The sequence below is a fragment of the Emys orbicularis genome, chromosome 2, assembly GCF_028017835.1.
Source record: "Emys orbicularis isolate rEmyOrb1 chromosome 2, rEmyOrb1.hap1, whole genome shotgun sequence".
Lineage (NCBI taxonomy): Eukaryota > Metazoa > Chordata > Testudines > Emydidae > Emys > Emys orbicularis.
The window spans coordinates 200,699,977-200,712,391 of record NC_088684.1 but is presented as its reverse complement, the minus strand read 5'-3'; the positions used below and the strand labels follow the sequence as shown (position 1 = coordinate 200,712,391).

The 12,415-nt window shown below is 40.8% G+C and overlaps 1 protein-coding gene across 1 annotated transcript in view; it reads right to left on the bottom strand.

Moving 5' to 3' along the window:
- The window catches only part of GLI3 (GLI family zinc finger 3), a 236,148-nt gene that overhangs the window by 211,203 nt on the left and 12,530 nt on the right, over window positions 1–12,415 (bottom strand). The window lies entirely within an intron of this gene.

The following is a 12,415-nucleotide window of genomic DNA, read 5'->3' as shown; positions in this document are numbered from 1 at the left end:
AAGCTTTCGTGGGTAAAAACCTCACTTCTTCGGATGCATCCGAAGAAGTGAGGTTTTTACCCACGAAAGCTTATGCCCAAATAAATCTGTTAGTCTTTAAGGTGCCACCAGACTCCTTAATATTCAACAAGTATTTTTAAAAGGAACTAGCGAGCGAAAGAGTTCCTTTTATTGCTCAAATATTGCTCTTTAAAATCATGCTCAGCAAATGAAGGACTGGGGGAGCCAATAGAGAACATTTGAGGATTCTGAGGATTCCACCTCAAGCTTAGCTAACCCTCATGAAAGTTATAGGAAGGCAATGCCATAAGGAGAATCAGGCAAACGGTTATTATCCAAACAATTAGGGTTTGATTCTTTTCTCACTTAAACTGACACAGATCAGGAGGAGTAACCCAGATGAGCTACGCTGATGTAGAAGTGGTATGAGGAAGGAATCAGGTCTATAAAGTTATAATACTGGGGAAAGCTCCTCCTCTTCCCGGCTGGTTCAATACTTGCCAACATGGTTTGTGACTGATTTTGCTCCAGGTGATGACTAGTGACTTCAAAGATCCTGTTCACGAAGTTACTAGGAGGAAATCATATCTATATAGTCCAACCTAAGCATTTCTAGGGCACCTATCACCATATTACTGGATGCTAAAACAATCTCAACAATGCTACTAGTGCCAATAGCTGCCTCTTGGCATACAGTATGACCTTTACTCTTCTCCTGTAAACTGGTTCTGAACATACCTTTGTGTGTCAGTTCTGCTTATCTATTTTTCAGCTCTCACCATCCATAGCTGGTCTTCTAAGGCAGACTCCATGCTCCCTTCAGAGCCTGTGGGTGAACCTGGCAAATGCCAAGCTGGCCTTTGCCAGGTGCTGAGTGATCTCATCATCCAACAGGGCATTGCTGGGGTGCTTTGCTGAGAAGTTTAGCGACATGATACTTTTCACAAACCAATGATCTGACCAGCATTTGGCACATCTCAAAGAGCTGATGATGTCACATTTTTAATGTCTTTAGACTGTACAATTACATAGTCCAGCATGTGCCACTGTTTTGACTTGGGATGCATCCATGTGGTCTTATATTTGTTGGCCTGTTGGAAGACTGTGTTGGTAATAGTGAGATTGAACTTGGCACACTTGGAGAGAAGTAATTCGCCATTGGAGTTTAACCTTCCAATGCTGTGATGGCCTAGCACTCTGCTCCATATGTCAGAGTCGAATCCCACATAAGCATTAAAGTCTCCAGGAACAATGAGTTTGTCCTGGTGTGGCATGCTTCTGATGACCCTGTTCTGATCTTCCTAAAACACCTCCTTGAGCTTGTCTGTCCGTGTCACTGTCGGCACACAAACGCTGATAATGGTGGACAAGTTTATACAGAGCACTGTAAGTCTGGCAATGTCAGACCGTATGGCGAACCCTATCCCCGACTATCTCAGCTCGTCCTTGGCCTTGCCAACCTAGTAGGTGTAGCCTGCTCCTACCTCCTCAAAGTGGGACTCATTAGTGAGTCTGGTTTCCCTGAGGGCAGCAATGTTTATTTTATACCTCTTCAGTGTTTTGTAAGGGCTGTTCTTTGGTCATTGTCAAGAAGGGTTCTGACATCCCATGACCCCAAAGTCAGTCCATGAATCTGCGTTTTATTTCGACCACTGACTTGGCTGACCAGGTAGGAGCAGTAGCTTGACAGGTATAGAAAGGCAGGCTGTGCTTAGAGTTCCTTTTCAGTCCTCTTTCTCCGGATTGGGGAGAGCAGTACCTGTCCTGTTACCACAGGAGGATACGAGCTCCAGATCTTCCCTGATCTGTGGAGAACAGCCATCACCCTAGGGCTGCCTGTGTGCAAAGTTGTGACTGCGGACAGCCAGCAGCATCCTCTACCTGTCCCCACCACCACTTCCCCACTGCCACAGGACTCCAGTGAGTTGATTGGGTTAAATGAGGTAGCTGAACAACCTGCACTATGAATGGATTTAAGTGAGAGAGTGTGCAAAGCCCTTCCCACTCTCTCGCCCATGCAGCTGTTCCGCGCTGGTGCAACAGATGCCATAAGCATGGCAGCTGATATGGGTGCAGGAGTTGTATGCAGAGTTGTGCTTCTCCTAGATGAGCTACTGACCTGAGTTAAAGAACCTCATTTGCCCAAGGATGTAGTGATCGGCCAATGACTACACACATAATGCAGGCTGCCCTTATATGCCCTCATAATTAAGCCTGTACATAAATGTTTGTAGGATTTAGGCTTGAATTCTCCGAACAGAAATCCACTTAATTCTCAACTGTGAAGCTGTCCACAGTGGCCAGAATTAGCGAATCAATGAATATATAAATACTGACTTGCAAGTTTGTCATGATCTGGCTCAGTGAAGAAACTTACTCAGTTCAGATAGTTAAAATTGAAGGTCTTTTCATGTTAAAAGAAGAGAAAAGAAAATAACATAATTAATTGCATTCAGTTTTCTAAATTCAATGTACCACACTTCTCTGTTAGCAGAATGCTGGCAATGCAACAAAGTTAGGTTATCTGTGATGGAAAACGCAGTTTCAGCTCTTCAAATAGTAACTAAAAAAATCCTCACTACTCTTATAGAAAAAGAGTCAGAAATGTGGGTTTCAATATACAACAGTACTAAATATTTTATCTAGGAACGAAGGTGCTACAAAAGAGTCCTGATTAGCATTTCATTGCAAAAGATGCACCACTATACTAAAGGCCTAAAAAAAAATCTACATTTAAATAGAATATAAAAAAAATTGTTACACAAAAGCATCCTCTAGGCATTCATTTTTAAAAGCAGTAGGTTAAAGGTTTGATTTATAGAGGTTATGCATTGCCTTTGTCACATCAGAGTTTAACAGTGTAGTTTCACTTCAGCTTCAGATTTATGAACTGGATGAAGACAACACTTTTTCTAAAGAGTAAAAACAGGTTTTTTTGTCTTTTAAAAACCTTCTTTGGCATAAATGCTAACAACTAGTCTTTGAGGTGTTCTTTATTGTACTAACCAAGTCCTCAGAAAAACTAGCGTGTTATACTTTTTTTTCTTAAGTAAACATCATCTGTGAGAGTGTGCGCATTTATTAGTTTTGCTGTTGTCTTATTGGTATATGATCTACAGAGAAGAAAAAGTGTACTCAAACACTGTTACACAAAAGAGCATGATTACTGCCCCATTACCATGACAAGGGTTGATTGATCTTTTCTGGACCCAATGGTGTGAACAAAAATCATTGGTTTTGTTATATGTCAGTGTTAAGTGTTTGCATAAACCATGTTTTTTAAATTATCTAAATCACTTCATTATACATCACCTATAGGCTAATAATTCTCACCCTATGCATAATCCAAGCAATAAAGGGAAGCACTAAAGATAAAAATCAACACTTTCTAAGCAGGGGCTTCATCACTAAGAAGACACAAAAGGAACTCGCATGGTAGTCCATTTCTGTGGAATGCAAGAGTAGTCAAACTGGAGGCCTATTTCCTTGTTCTAATTCCCAGTGTTTACACAAGGAACTACTGAGAGAGACTCGGCAAAGACGGCAGCTCACATGAGAGTAGAAACATTTAGTACATACAAAACACATCATAACCAAAACATGTTAGCCTACATGCTGAGTTATTCCTAATTATTTATTTTCAACAGTCATTAAGGGCCATATTTTCCCCTCTGCTTCCAAGCATGAAGAGGAGACAAATCTGAAGAAGCCAACATCCACTCCATTGGATGATGCTCCTGTTCTCTAAGAGGGCTGATCTAAAGCCCATTGGAAAAGATTCCCACTGACTTCATTGTGTTGTGGATCCGGCCTCAAACCCCATGGAAGCCCCTCCCAAAGGGCTTGGGCTCCACCTGGTTTAATGGGCAAAACCAGAGGCAGGAGATACAGCTGTGGAGCAGTCATACACCACAGCCTGCTCCCCAGCAGCCCCTGAACCTTCCCTTTGGGAAATCTGATTGGAAGTTAAATACTGCTTAACCACTCGGTCAGAGGAGATTGCCACATGATAGGAGACCAAAAGGGCAGTTGTGCAAAGACACTGAACCTCAGTAGGTGTCCTCAGTGGTTGTTAAGCTGCTGCTTTGCTGTAACAAGTCCTCTGCTTCCAGACTTCCTGATCCTGTAATCAGTGGAAATTTTGCCGCATAAGTGCTGTATGATTGGGGCCAGGCCTTAACAAAGACAATAGAGGCTTAATATACAGAAGGCGTGTAAAGCATTGTTAAGCATTCAAAAAGGATTATATGACTACCTTAATTTTTGCACACACTTCCTAATGACATGCCTAGGAGTGGTATACATGGATCAAAAGACACAATATAGCTCACTTCTTTTATTCTGTATTGACTGAGCTCTGTACTTATCAAATGAAATCAAATTTATACATGAGAATAACTGGAATAACTGAAGAAGGTCTCATTTACGGCAGCTTTTCCCCAAAATAATTTAACGTTTTACCAAAATTTCAATCATGCCAATTAACAAAGGAGTCCTTCGTTATGGTGAAAACTAAACCAGAAATGTCTAGCACAATGTTTGTGAAGTACTAGAAATGCATTGTCTAACAATGTAAAGTTTGAAAGCTATTATAAAATTGGTTAAAAGTGCCTAATGTGGTTCCAGCTACTTACCACAAAGTCACTTTCATAAACACTTCTAAGAGCTCTAAGACAATTTGTATTGTAGCATGCTTAATTATGTATTTAAAATGTCAATTGTTGGTGCAGAAGTATTAGCTCCTAAATATATGCCTCTTGTATTTACTTACATGTGCCTCTGATAGTTACTCCTAAATATTGGAGTAAATATTGACTTAATAGCGATTCCCAGGAAATGTGAAAAAACTATATAAAAAGGAGGCTTTTGACCACAAAGGCATGTAATTCAGAATTAAAGGTGCCACTTTATCCTAATTTATTTAAAATATGGTACCAGAGTATTTTTTAGACCTGCACTGACACAAAGAAGTGTACAAGTTGACCTAACAAATCTCGTCCAGCTGTAAATTCTATGAATCTAGAATTCCATTCTTCAACTGGTGATTTAAAATATAACATGCATCCAATCCTGCAACCACTTATGCATATACATATATGATTCCAGGATTGCACCATATATGATCTACACCAGTGCTTCTCAAAGCCGGTCCGCCGCTTGTTCAGGGAAAGCCCCTGGTGGTCCGGGACAGTTTGTTTACCTGCCGCATCCACAGGTTCGGCCGATCGCGGCTCCCACTGGCTGCGGTTCGCCATCCCAGGCCAATGGGGGCTGCGGGAAGCAGCGCAGGCCGAGGGATGTGTTGGCTGCCTTTCCTGCAGACCCCATTGGCATGGGACGACGAACCGCGGCCAATGGGAGCCGCGATCGGCTGAACATGCGGACGCGGCAGGTAAACAAACCAGCGGTCTACACTACAGCGGGGGTCCGACCTAAGATACGCAACTTCAGCTACGTGAATACCGTAGCTGAAGTTGCGTATTTTAGGTCGGCTTACCTGGCTGTGAGGACGGGGGAAAGTCGACCGCTGCCGCGCTGCCGCCAACTCCGCTGCCGCCTCTTGCTGTGGTGGATTTCCGGAGTCGACGGCAGAGCGATCAGGGATCGATTTTATCGCGTCTTCACTAGACGCGGTAAGTCGATCCCCGATAGACCGATTGCTACCCGCCGGATCGGCGGGTAGTGAAGACAAGCCCCCAGACTGCCAGGGGCTTTCCCTGAACAAACGGCGGACCGGCTTTGAGAAGCACTGATCTACACCACCTAGGTACAACAAGGAGGTAGTCAAAGTGAAATCTAAATTTTGTTGATTTGGGGAGTTTAAAACCAGATCATGTACATTACCATCAAGCAGTCATTCTTCAAATGTTGATTTCTTAGATATATAAAATACATAAAGCTAGATTAAGAACAGTTTAGAACGCACTATAGGATGAAATTCACCCCACCCAATTACATGGACTTTGTGTAAAGAACTAAAAGGGGCTTCCATGGAAGAAAATGGAATCTACCCTACATTGATGGGCAAGGGGCAATCTGTTTTAGTCACCAGATGTAATCACAAACTCAGTGACCTCCACCAATATCCACCTCACTCCCCAATCAGATCTGACATGGACTCAACTTGGTCATGCTTAAGAAGTGTAGAGTTCCCTAAATGTCAATTCAGCATCCTCATTCCCCCATACAAGAGAATGTTCATGATGTAGGCCTTCCACAGCCCCTGCGCTTGAGTGCCCCCCAAGATTTACCAACCATGTTAGTCTTACTTTGATATATATACACTGAATACAGTGTTACTACACATTATCCTTACTATACAAAGTCCAACTGAAATTAATATAGCATTCCAAGTTTTACTAAGTACTGTATTATGAAAAACAAATAGTCAGTATAGCCAGATTTATTACCCAGTGGCAAGGTTTCAATGTTGAACTGATAGCAATTCTTGATTTTAAATTTAAATCAATAGAGAATGAGTATAATTCACTACTATGTGAATTACAGCAGTCTAACTATTTCAATTTGGATGGAATAACACTGGCACAAAACTGATATAAAATTCAGTGCTAAATATCTACAAGCACATCCATTTGTACGTTCATTTGCAGGTGCCAGGTTTTTGCACATGTATTTGAAATGCATGTGTTTGTATCCGTAACTGGATGGACTTACAAAAAGTGCAGTCCTTTGAAAATATGATCTGCAGTGATTAAGCTTCCACAGACTGCTCTGCTAATTCACCCCCATTCTGAACTGCAATACTCCTGTTTCTCCAATCCTGGGCCTCTTCTAAGCAAGGAAATGAAATTCCTAGATGGCTTTCTGGGGGATAGCTCAGTGGTTTGAGCACTGGCCTATTAAACCCAGGGTTGTGAGCTCAATCCTTGAGAGGGGGCATTCAGGGATCTGGGGCAAATTTCAGTCTGGGGATTAGTCCTGCTTTGAGCAGGGGGTTGGACTAGATGACCTCCTGAGGTCCCTTCCAACCCTGATATTCTATGATCTGCAAATGTCGAACAGAGACAAAGATGAGACCTCAAAACTCATTTTAAACTGTGACCTAGCCAATAGTTGAACACAGGTCTGCAGAGATAAAATACTACCACATAAATACACTGTATCACATAGCCCTCTAAACCAAACAAAAAAGGGGTCTAATAAGACAGACCCTTAATTATACTGGCTCCACAAGATGCTGCTTTATTATCATTTGGCCAACCCCAAAAATGTGGTAGTTTCAAAATAATTTATAATCCAACCATAACTGCTTATCATGACTAGTGCACATTTTATGTTATTTTAGGTCTATAACAGTGTAGAGAGGGTCTGATCTGGAAAAGCTCTGTAATGACGGTCTTCTTTCGAAAGAAAGAAAGAAAGAAAGAAAGAAAGAAAGAAAGAAAGAAAGAAAGAAAGAAAGATACATCACCACCTCTCTTACTCCTGGCATCCTGGTGTTACAGGGGGCACAAGAATACTTCATACAGTGTAAGAAATTACAAAATATTAAACACAGATTATTGCTCCAGAGAAACAAACGAGATTACATAAACAGCAGTGAAACTGGATGACCTCCCAATGAATTTATCTACATGCCTGCCATTCCCATTTCAGGGCAGATGATACAATAATAGGTACTGAAGGAAGAAAGTGAAATGCAAAGTGGGGACTGGGGGGACCCAGTAGACACCTGTTAGCTCTTGCTAAATTTTATTTCCAAGATACTTTCCTGTGACATTAACATTTCCCCCCCACACACACTTTTTTTTTTTAAGGTTATGGGTAGGCATCTGCAGAATGAAAGCCACTTTTTTGATGAATTGAAGCCCTATGAGAATATCCAATACAACAGAAAATTTGCACTTCTTATTGAGTTAAACTGTGTCTGTTACAAACCCTAACTCCTGAACTCTTTACTCTTTTCTCTTTCCTTCTCTTCCTACTTGCTCTGGTTACGTATATGTAGATACACTGATAATCTAGAGCATGTGACACTAGTGACATGATTACTGAATTTTATAAATCTCCACAATCACCCACTCTCCCTAGCCTGTTTTCTTTTGGAAGTAAATTTAGAGAGTTAGGACATCTATAAAGAAAAAATTAATATATCTGGGGACTGTATTTTAACCTTATCTGTGTATTTTTTTAATGCTTTTTTAATAAATTCAGGTTCTATCTAGCCTGGAGAACTAGTGAAAAGATGACATCACAAAAGTCAAGAGAGAGGAAATTGGCCAACTCCGCAAATTAAGGCTAGCTTTAATCTAGCTAGTGCAGATAACAACAGTAGTGAGTACATTCCAACAAGGACTTCAGCACAGGCTAGCTGCCCCACTACAAGCCAATCAAGGACTGTGGTTATGTACTTTGGTTGCTAGACGGTGCCAGGGTCTATGCCACCATGTTTTCACTGTTACCATTACTCATGATAGCAAGGGTAAAGCTACCCACACTATGATTACATATTGATTTGCAGTGCAGACATACCTTGAGAGGGGAAGAGATTTTCAGTCAGAGCCTTTAAACTTTTGGGTCTTTCTTTTTGCTATCACCTATTTAACTTCCAGGACTATTTAACATTTGGAAGAAAGGAAACCTTTGTTAAGGATTCAACACCCCCACTTCACTTAAAGCAAGGCAGCTGACAATATACGTACTCCGAAAGTCCTCCAGCAAAACCAGAGTGGACATTCCTGATATTGTTAAGGTAAAAAACAAGCAAAGAAAAATCCTTAAAAATATTTCAGGCGTTCTTTATATATCATAAAGAATCAAAAGAGGGAACAAACCCAGTTTTTTCTATGTTGCTCACCTTTAAGAGATATATGTTGTATGCTTAAAGAGGCTCAGTCCTCCAAGATGTTGAGCACTTTCAACCCCCATTAAAGTAATTGTAGATGAGGGTGCACAGCACTTCACAGGCTCAAGGATCTGCCATATGCCCCCCAAAAATCTACATGTCTTGGAAGGTCAATTGGTGAAGATCCAAAAGGGTAAGTTTGGCCAAAACACATCTCTCACAATTTAGTGAACCATAATGCCTGATGATCATCACTTAACTGAAGTTGTGTTCAGGTATACAAAGGAACAATTCATTCTCCTTAAGTATGGATCTACCAGGGAGGTTGCTGGATACTGCATCTTTATTTTCCACTCCTCATCTGCTAATGTAGCCCTCAAGAACATGATATGGACTTGGAACAATCCCTGAAGGATTCCGGTTCCACACACAATTATTTTGGGAGGGTTTTTTTGATAGATATACTCCTGCTCCCATGCATTTCATGGTATTTGAAAGAAAAGTGTCCAATTGCTCTAGCTCTCCATAAGAAGTAACTCCGCACCTATAAACAAATCAGACCCAGATTTTTTAAAAAATCATTTTGAATTAACTGAGAAGTATCCAACTTCTGAAATGAACAAAATGATACTGTTTTATGATAAAGGTTTTGCAAGGACAAAAATGTTAAAAGGCAACAGTCTAGAAACTGCTTGTCCAAAATCAACACTTTGTGACAAGCATTTAAACTTTATTTAAAAAAAAAAAATCAGTGTGTCCCTTGGCCACCCAATTACATCTCTTGGATCTTGTCCTGGTCCCATTGAAGTGAATGGATGCTTTGCCACTGACTTCACTGGGTTTGAATCAGGCCTCCTAGCTCTACCCTTTAACTCTGTGGAGTGCAGAGTAGTTCAAACTGCAATGAATAATTTTGAAGTATAACAACTGAATGGTAATTAATTTACACAGTTAATATTTATTAGCTCATCATATAAAATGGACTTCAGTGTGAGAGCTGCAAGGGCTGTGTGTGCAGGATTGAGCCATACAACAGGGATAAAAATTATAATCCAGTAACAAAGGTAATTGATTACCCACAACTCCCACAGAAGTCAAAGAAAGCTGGGAATGCTCTTCACCTCTGACCACTAACTAGCTAAAAGAGAAAAATACTAGAGTAAGGGAGATAGAAGATTACATAACAAGATTTTGCATTTAAGGGCCTGATTCAATGCCTATTGAGGTCAATGGCAATCCTTCCCATTGGTTTCAGTGGGCTATGGATAAGGCCCTTGGAGACCAAGATACGCATTCAAACACAAAACACAGATCTATTTTAAAAATTAAAATCAAATGAGTTTAACTTATTAATTCAACTGAATTGTTTCAATTGTGGCATCGTACTGTCTTTTATAGGATTGTTTTTCTATCTCACTATATAAATTCCATATGTCATGTATTGGAACAATATGCATTTTATGTTCTCTGAATTGTGTTCCCTGTTTGGAATTATAATAAACAAGTCTTTAAAAGTGTAGTCTCCCACTCACCAGGGAACGGGAAAGAACGTGTGTTAAAACCCAGAAAGCTACTTCTGTCATTTCCCCTTTGCTGTCTGGCTTCCCCAGCAAGTCCAGCAAAGTGAAACTTACAAGAGTAGTGTCAGGTTCAAATTGTAACTACAGTCCATAGCAAGCAGTAAATCAGCATGATCCTAGGATTGAAAGTGTGAAAAGTGTGTGAGCAGAATAAGCGGAAAGAAAGAGGGAGGTTTCGCAGAATGGCAAAGAAACACACCCCAGAAAGACAATGAGGAGCTAACAAAGACAAGTCTGAAGTGGAGAAAGAACAAATAACACATACAAAGCAGACAAAAGCAAACAAAAATATATGGTGGGAAAGGGACTGGAGAGTGGAGATGAACTAAATGAGCGTACTCCTGTTCCCTACCCCACAACCAGGAGGACTGGTAGAGAGGGAAATTCTCTCTCCTGCCAGCAGTCAGGGTCCCCATACCGGAATTCTCACCATGGTGCTGTCCTTGAACACCCCTGGAGTCATGCGTTTCTAATTCTGGCTAGTGTACTCAGTCCGGCTATCAATGAGCCTTTCTTTTTTTTTTTTTTCAATGTCTGATAAAGAATTATCCCCTATCCACAATGATCCACAGAAGAATAAATACTAAGTCAAACTCAGAGTCTGTCTAATTTTGTCCTTGGGGAAGGAGAGGGAAGGGAGAAAGGAGGTAATGCCAGTTACAGAGGGAACAGAGTGTTGTGCGTAGCCTGAGGACCTACCGATTTTGGGTCCAATCCCACAGATGTCAGGGCATCTGCACAGAGTGGATGCCTCTCTATGCTACTGCAGCTCTAATTGCACTGTCAGAATGTTTGTTCAGTGGCTGTGCTGCCATTGGTCTTCCTGCTGTACCTGTGTTCTGAGACCTCCTCCAATGGGCCTCACAGAATAGGAACTAATTCTGCTCTGAGAAGCAGAAACTTCCAAGACACTCATCAGTAGAAAGTACACAGAATTTAGAGAGAAACATGCCACACAGAACAGCTGCTTTCCAACTCTGCCCAGCTACCTCCATGCCCCGCCTCGAAACCCAGTCAGCTATGGACGTGATCTAAGGTTAAGGGCCTAATCCAGAAAGATGTTGAGCACCCTCAGCACCACACAGGAGGCTCAAAGCAGCTCACAGGCTAAGAATTTAGCTTTTCTTTTCTATAACACAAGTCAGCATTTGAAATAAAAGCAGAAATGGTTTACAAAGAGCACTTTATCTAAATTCAATTTAGAGTGGGCTTGAATTCCCATGGGACATCTAGTTTTACCCATTTTGGATGAAACTGTAAATTGAATATTGAGCCCACATTTTATCAAATCATATTTCTTCCGGAGGAGGTTGAGGACTGCCTGTGTATTTTTTTTAATCTGATCCACTATGTTTACAAGCGGTAGGAAAGCTAGTTATATCAGCTGTGCCATCTTTTTAGTTTTATTCTATACGAGCGACTTTGATTTTGTTTTTCTAACACTGCAAAGAAAAACGATAATGCAAAGAAAATCTATAATCTGTGAAAAGGCACTCTGAATCCATCAACCAAGTTGTATCCATAATTGCTTCACGGGCTTATCAAAAAAAAAAAAAGGCTCATTTGCATTATCTGTTATCTTTAGATACTCATCCGGGTCTATAAACAGAGTTATCAATCCCGTTCAGAGGCCAGTCCACAAATTGAAGTTTTCTAAGAGGGAATTAGCTATAAACAAGCCGGAGGCAATTTTCTTTGACAACCAATGGTAACTCCTAGAAAGTAACTTTAATAGTGATTTACAGTTCTTTTCTGGTTTCCATCCAACTTTTCCTTTTTGTGCTTCTGTCCATCCAAAAAGGAATTTTTTCAGATGTTCTAATTTCCCATTCAAGATGCAATCGATCCCAACTCTAGCTGTGTCTAATTCAATTTTTATGGTATGTTCATGGGCCAGCACCAGAAAAAAAAAAGAACTCTTTTTATTTTCTTTCAATTGCCTCTGCTGCAATCACAAGACTTGTCACCTCCTGGTGTGAAATGCACAACAGTTTAAAAAAAAATGGGGGGGGGAATAGAGAGAGAGAGA